At 40.8% G+C, this 7,114-nt stretch overlaps 1 non-coding gene across 1 annotated transcript; it reads left to right on the plus strand.

Annotated features, from left to right (window-relative positions):
• The first annotated feature begins 2,766 nt into the window (after positions 1 to 2,766).
• TRNAV-AAC (transfer RNA valine (anticodon AAC)) lies at positions 2,767 to 2,839 on the plus strand. Its single transcript has one exon. It is a non-coding gene; the product is annotated as a tRNA-Val (tRNA).
• Positions 2,840 to 7,114: the final 4,275 nt, after the last annotated feature.

Consider the following 7,114-nt stretch of genomic DNA (forward strand, 5'->3'; position numbering starts at 1 on the left):
TAAGGACAGTCTCAGCACAAGCTCAAGTAAAGAGGATATTTTAAGTGCTAAGTAACTTTACAGGCATCTCACTTGGCATAAGTTTGAAAGGCCCATCAGTTAGAATACACTGGGAAAAAGTGAGTTTACATGTCCAGAAATGGACTCACAAAATTTGGTTTCTTAGATATTGTTCACAAGCTAAGTTGAGATAATAATGCATGAGGAAGCTGATATATGCATAAAACTACAATAAATATATAGTATGGGAAATGTATACATGTGTACATATATATTTTTTCTCCCTGGTTTTGGTCCTAATGAATAAACTATTTCTGCCTTGATTTTAAACTTCCCACAAATCATCCAGGCTACTTACGCCTTGTTGCACACCTTTGCCTGAACAGTGCCCCTGTCTTTGTTTTTCAAACCTCAAGAAAATGTCTACTTTAGGAGTGTTAAAAGTGGGTGTCTCAGGCCGGCCCAGTGGCGTAGTGGTTAAGTTGGTGCATGGACCTACACACTGCTCATCAAGCCAGGCTGTGGAAGCGTCCCACATAGAAGAATTAGAATGACTTACAACTGGGATATACAACTACGTACTCGGGCTTTGGGGAGAAAAAAACAAAAAAGGAAGATTGACATCAGATGTTAGCTCAGGGCCAAAAAAAAAAAAGCAGGTGTCTGAAAAATCTCACTACCAAGGTCCTGACAGGCTACCAACATAAGAAAAAGAGCTCTCAAATTGATGTCCTGTCTGATAACACTTCAATTCTTCAGGCCATTCGGCTTCAAAAAGACAAAAACCCTGTGAGGCCATTTGCCCCTTAGACAACAGAGAAGAACATTTGGTACCTGCATCCCCTATGTGCTCAAAAGAAAGTGAGCCCAACCTGCCATGGAAAGATGGCTTTTCAATGATGCCCACCTCCTCACAAAGGCGAAGGCTCACAGAGGTTGCTCTGGAAGCAATGCCAAGCAATAGATTCATTCCAGGGACAAGGGAAAGTGTCAGGGAAAGATTGTCTTTTAGAGTAGAAGTGCTCAGCAAAGAAAGCTGAGAACCGGCCTCCAATAAGTAAATATGCATGTGCTGTTCACCGCATAGTTCTTTCAAATGTTATGAATGCTCGAAAAATTTATCATAAAATATTGGCCATCTTCATTCATTTTTTGCACAAAAGCCAAGAGGTCTTTGGATCATAATGGAAAGTGTCATGTTCCTCTTTAAACTGTCAGTTCTCCATCCCCTATCACATTCAGATTAAATGCAAATTCCATAGTATGGAGGGTCTTCCTTTACCTCCCTGATCCAACACATGTCATTTTACTTACACTCAGTGGAATAAATTTCCCTGAGGAAAAGGCATAAATAAAAGCACACTCTGATTCAAACTTACAATTGGAGCTCCTCACACTGCATTCACCCTCTGTTCCACGTTCACCTCAATGCAGAAATACCTTCTCCATGCAAGGCTATTCAACCACCTCCATTTTTTTTTTCCATCAACTAAGTAACATCATTTCCCCTAGCAAGTACTTCCTCAGCATTAAGACTGGAGGGGATGCCTCTTTTCTGTGCACATATGAGAAAACACAGTGGCTTTTATAGCTGGCATTCCATGCAGCGCTCTTATTGTAACTAAATTACTGTGTGTAACTAAATTATGATCACCTCAGGTACCCTGTCCCGCCTTCTAGGTTGTCAGTTCCTTTAGGGCATCGGATACCTCCAGTGACCAAAGTGGGAGTGGGCTATTCAATGGTTTCTTTAAAATAAACGTCAAACCAAATTGCTGAGAAAGCTTTACAAACACGCATATGCCTTAAATATAATAGGGCTTTATCTTGCGGATCTGATCTCAAAGCAAAAAAAGGTGGGGCTAGGATTGTGCTAATGATAAACAAGCCTCTCTCCTCCACCGCCCACAATATTTTCATCAGGTCAAGTACTGGCTGTCACGAGAGGGAGCCAGTCAGCGACCATTCTCAAAGGGCCAGGCGCCTCTGTCCTGTCACTACTTTCTCAAGACTACCTTGGGGACAAACACTTTTTCACCACTGAGCACCTTTGCAGGGGTTCAGCATTAGAACCTGGTAGAAGGCAGATCGCTTCCAGTGTCCGAGGTAAGGACAGCGACTTAGGAGAGTTGAAATGTGGTGAATAACAAAAGAGAGTCAAGTAAGTCACAAAGGTCATCTTCCTGCTATGAGACTTTAACGGACACCACACACCGAGATGACACGTTCCCGAGCAGTAATCATGAGTGACACAGAACAGAAGAGAGAAGTTCGTTTGACGTCTGCTAGACTTACTCGCCAGATTCCACTTCCACAAACTTCCCAGCCACCCCGACACCCGCGCCTGACAGACAGCTGGGCGCAGTCGGCCACCCCGCCCTCCGCCCCTCGGTCTCTCAAGACGTTGCCCGAGGAAGTCCCCTAAGCTAGGCCAGGCGGTTCTAGTTCCTAAAGGATGATTTTCAGTCATCAGGAGATGAAGATCAGAGGGCGTTACAAAGTCAGAGAAATGTGAGAAGATATCAAGAAAGTTCTTGAAATAAAATTTCCCAGAAGCCTGCCTAAGATTTCCCTGCCTGGTGCTTGTAAAGTAAGTGGGGCTCCAAGAGTAGCATTTGCCTGACTGTGAATTACGAGTTTACATGTTGTTGGATCTAAGAATCGGAAGGCGTTGAGGAAAACAGCGCCTCATCGAAGTACGAATTAAAGAACAAATTTTCAGTTCATTGTGACTAGTTGATGAATGTGGAAACACGAGGCAGTTGAGTTTCCGTAGTGTAGTGGTTATCACGTTCGCCTAACACGCGAAAGGTCCCCGGTTCGAAACCGGGCGGAAACAAGCACAACGTTTTCCTGTGAAAAATGAATTCTCTTCCAGAAATGTTCTATCTGAATTTCTTCACATTTCCATCAACTACCAAATCTTTGTGCTCACTTTACAGCCCGGGACTTTCATTTACAAGAATTAAATAACGTGATGAGAGCTCAGACTTGCTTCCTCGGTCCACTTAACAAGTAATCCTGACCTATCCATTCCGTTGGGTTAGAGAAGATCCTGCGCTTGTCTCCGGCGGCTGACCGTCCTAGGAGGCGTTCCCATCCGTTATGTGCAGGAACAGAGAATGACTCTCCTGACTCACAAGCGTGGCTGATGAACGCAAGGAGGATCAAGAAACCGACTGTAACTGCAGGAGAAAGAGCCAGGGGAGAGTGGCTCCTGGAGTCAGAGAGGGAACAGAACGGAAGGGAGAGATCAAGTGGAGCCTGATCATTTCTTTAAGGACTTTGACCTTTATTCTGATAAAATGTAGAGACGTTGGATTTTAAGCAGGGAAGTAACTTTACGCGACTGGAGTGTTTTAAAAGGGCCCCTCTGCCAGCTCTGGGGAGAATATTTTGCACAGAGAAAACAATTGAAGTAAGGAGATCTGTTAAGTCCGTCTCATCGTGCTACATATCAGAAATCACTGTGGCTCACATGGAATGGTGGCAGTCGAGTTGGTGAGTAGTCACAGTATAGATATATTTTAAAGATAGAATCAAGAGACATTCCTGAGAAGGGGGATGTGAAGAGGGACAGAAAGTAGAATCAATGAAGACTTTGAGGTATTTTGCTGAAAACCTGGAAGGATGGAGCTGCCATTATGCGAAATGAGGAAGACTGGATGTAGCGGTATTATTAGGGAAACATTGGGCATTTTAGACACGGTAACCTTTTAGATGCCTAGTATAAAACACTCAGGTGTAATGCTAAGAAATTAGTTGAATATACAAATCTGGAGTTTAATGGAGTGATCTAGACTGCAGATACAAATTAGTGAGTTGCACTCACATAGACATTAGTTAAACCATGAGAACAGAAGAAATCAGGGAGTGAGTGTGGATAAAGAAGAGGACCATGGAGCAAGCCCTGAGACATTCCAGCATACAAAAGTGTGAGTGAGAAGAGGTGAAGCAAAGGATATTGTGAAGGAGAAGCCAGTGAGGTAGAAAGCGAATCAGGACAGCACTGTCTTGGAAGTCAAATGAGGAAAATATTTTAAGAAGGATAATGTGCCTATGCCTCCTGAGAAGTCAAGGACTTGAAAGTGATCATTAATTTTAGACACTGAGAGGTCATTGGTAATCTAGACAAGAAGTTTCCATGAAGCGTTGGGGGCAAATAAGCTGAATGTAGTGAGTTTGGAGAAGAATGAGAGGAAATAAACTGCAGATAATAAATCTGTATAGTGCTTTAGAGATTTTGTATAAAGTCATCTGAGAAATAAGACAGTAGCTGGAAGAAAATCTTGGGGCAAGAAAAACCTTTTTAAGATAGGAGTAAAATAGTATTTTTTATGTTCATGAGAATAATCCAATAGTCAGAAGATTGGCCTAGTCAACGCAGATAAAACGCTCTTTGAGCCATTAGTAATACTGATAGGAATACAAGAAAATTCCTTTCCTTGAGCTGCCCAAGGAATTTTCTGAAGTTTTATGATAGCACATGTCACAAATGGATTTTAATTCCATGTTTCTCTTCCTTGTTATTTTTCCTTTTTAGGACAAAGTTACATGAGGACTGGTACTAGAATGATGCTAAAATTGAAAATGGTGGAAGGAATCATGAGATGTCCACTATGGAGTAAAAGATTTGGCAATCCACTAGTTTGCCTTGTCATTAGTCTCATTTAATAGACACTGCTCCACTGTCAGCCTGAAATCACAAAAGTAATAAATGAATTTTAAGAGTGGCCATGTTTTCTAACATGTAACCGTGACATCCAACCTCCAGCCATATCTGATTGGGCCAGAGCTCTCAAACTCAGTCAATCCATGGGCTAACAAGTCACCTGTAAGGAGACCTATAACCTGATCCTCAATAAAAGTCTGCTCCAAAAGTGGTTCAAATATTTAGATAGGTGGTCCACATGGATTTTTTAGGGGGGAAATTGGAACAGGAAAAAGCAAAGAGAATCTGACAGTAGACAGAAGAGATATAATAGATTCAAAGAAAAAACGACGCTGAGAGATTTACTGATTCAAATTAATCCCTAATTGCCAGCATATAGAGCAATGAACTACTGCCATTGAATGGGGTCACGATAATCTAGACCCTCTATAGATCTTGTTAAATTTACAGACTCTTCTAGCTGGAGTATAGGTGACCTTATCCCTAAAACCCTAATTGGGTAACTCCCACTCCAGCTAGCTTCTAGATAATAGAGCAATGAAAGGGAGATGGAGGAAGCTAACACCAAGTGTCTCCTCTTATGACCTTTCTTTAGGAAAAGGAAAATATGCCTTTCCAGCTCCATCAACCCAACATCTCTGGAGGGCCAGATCTAAGGTGATGTTTGCTCCTCCCTCACGGTCTCTTCAAGCATGTGTCCTCTTTGCTTTAGACAAAGAAGAACTTAAGCACTCATTCATTTAATACATATTTATTGAACATATACTATGTATCAGATACTGCATTAGTCACTGGGATAACAGCTGTGAATAAAATAGACAAAAATTTCTTTCCTTTCTAGTGGCAGGGTTATAGAAAATTTTTAAAAGTAAAGTTGCAAATAAAATGCTAGATGATATGATAATAAATGCTAAGGAGAACAATTGATCAGGGAAGGGTATATAGGGGAGGAAGACATTTCCTCTACCCACTCTGGGTCCTTCTGGCCAGACCACGATTTAAATTCATGTGAGACAGAATAACAGGAGAAAATTAAACAAAGCTTTGTAACATGTATACACGGGAGAAGCTCAGGCAAACTGAGCAACTCGCCAAAATGGCGGAAGCTTTCACCTTAAATACCATCCGCAGCTAAAGACAAAGGGCAATGTTGCAGGTGGGGGCAGTCAGTTATGGGAGATTACCAGAAAAGCACAGTAAACAAAGGTAAGGTTATTATGCAGATTTAAGTTCATACCTTCTGTATTTATTAAGAGTTTCTAGAGATAAGGTCATCCTCCCTTCTTCCTGGTACAGAGAGGGAGATACGTTTACAGAGGGAGATTTCCTTTACAAACGTAAATGACTCTTAACAAAAGGTAAGTAAATTCTACCTTTCAGAATTTCTTTCCTGTCTGCAGTTTTTAAAAGTAACCAGCCCAAAGTAATCCTCATGCCAAAGAGATATATCTTGGGGTGGCCAATTCCAGTCCCCCATAGACATTAAGGGTGAGTTTTCCTTTTCAATTTCTAAATGGACTATTAGGTGACATTTGAGCAAAAGTCCAAAGGAAGTAAACAAATGAGCCATGGGGATATCTAGGTAAATTCATTCCAGACATAGGATATAGTACCCTAAAAGACCCTGATGTGGAGTTTACCTTGTGTATTTGAGGAATATCAGGGGACTAATTCTGCTGGAGTAAATTGAGTGATATTGTAGTGTACATATCAGTTATCTATTGCCACAAATATACTGCTTAACAAACCATCCAAATTCAGAAGCTCAAAACAATTTGAATCTAGTTAGCTCACTAGTCTATGAATCACTAGCACAGATGGGATTGACCAGACTGTTCATGTTCCAGCTGGGCTGACTCACATCTCTGGTGAACAGACAATCAGCTAATCTCCATACATCTCTTATTCTCCAGCATGCCTACCTCAGTCAAGTTCTCAAGATGGCTCAGGGCAAAAGCCACCAGGAAAAAAAAGAAGAAAAAATCCCTCCTGGAAGTAACAAGTGATTATGAGCACGGTTGTAGGGCACAAGTTTAATATACACAAGTCAATCACTTTCTTATCTAGCAATGAATAATTGGAATTTTAAATTAAAAACACAATATGATTTACATTAGCACCCCTTAAAGTGAAATACTTAGGTATAAATCTAACAACATTTATATAATATCCATAGGAGAGAAATTACAAACTCTGATGAAAGATATCAAAGAAGGACTAAACTAATAGAAAGATTCCATGTTCATGGGTAGAAAGACTCAATATTAACAAAATGTCAGTTCTTCCCAACTTTATCTGTAAATTTGACACAATCTCAGTCTAAATCTCAGCAGGTTATTTTGTGGGTATTGACAAACTGATTCTAAAGTTTATATGGAGAGGCAAAAGATCCAAATAGTCAACACAATATTGACAAAGAAGATCAAAGTTGGAGGTCTGACT

Source organism: Equus przewalskii, chromosome 19, assembly GCF_037783145.1.
Source record: "Equus przewalskii isolate Varuska chromosome 19, EquPr2, whole genome shotgun sequence".
In the NCBI taxonomy this organism is placed as follows: Eukaryota; Metazoa; Chordata; class Mammalia; order Perissodactyla; family Equidae; genus Equus; species Equus przewalskii.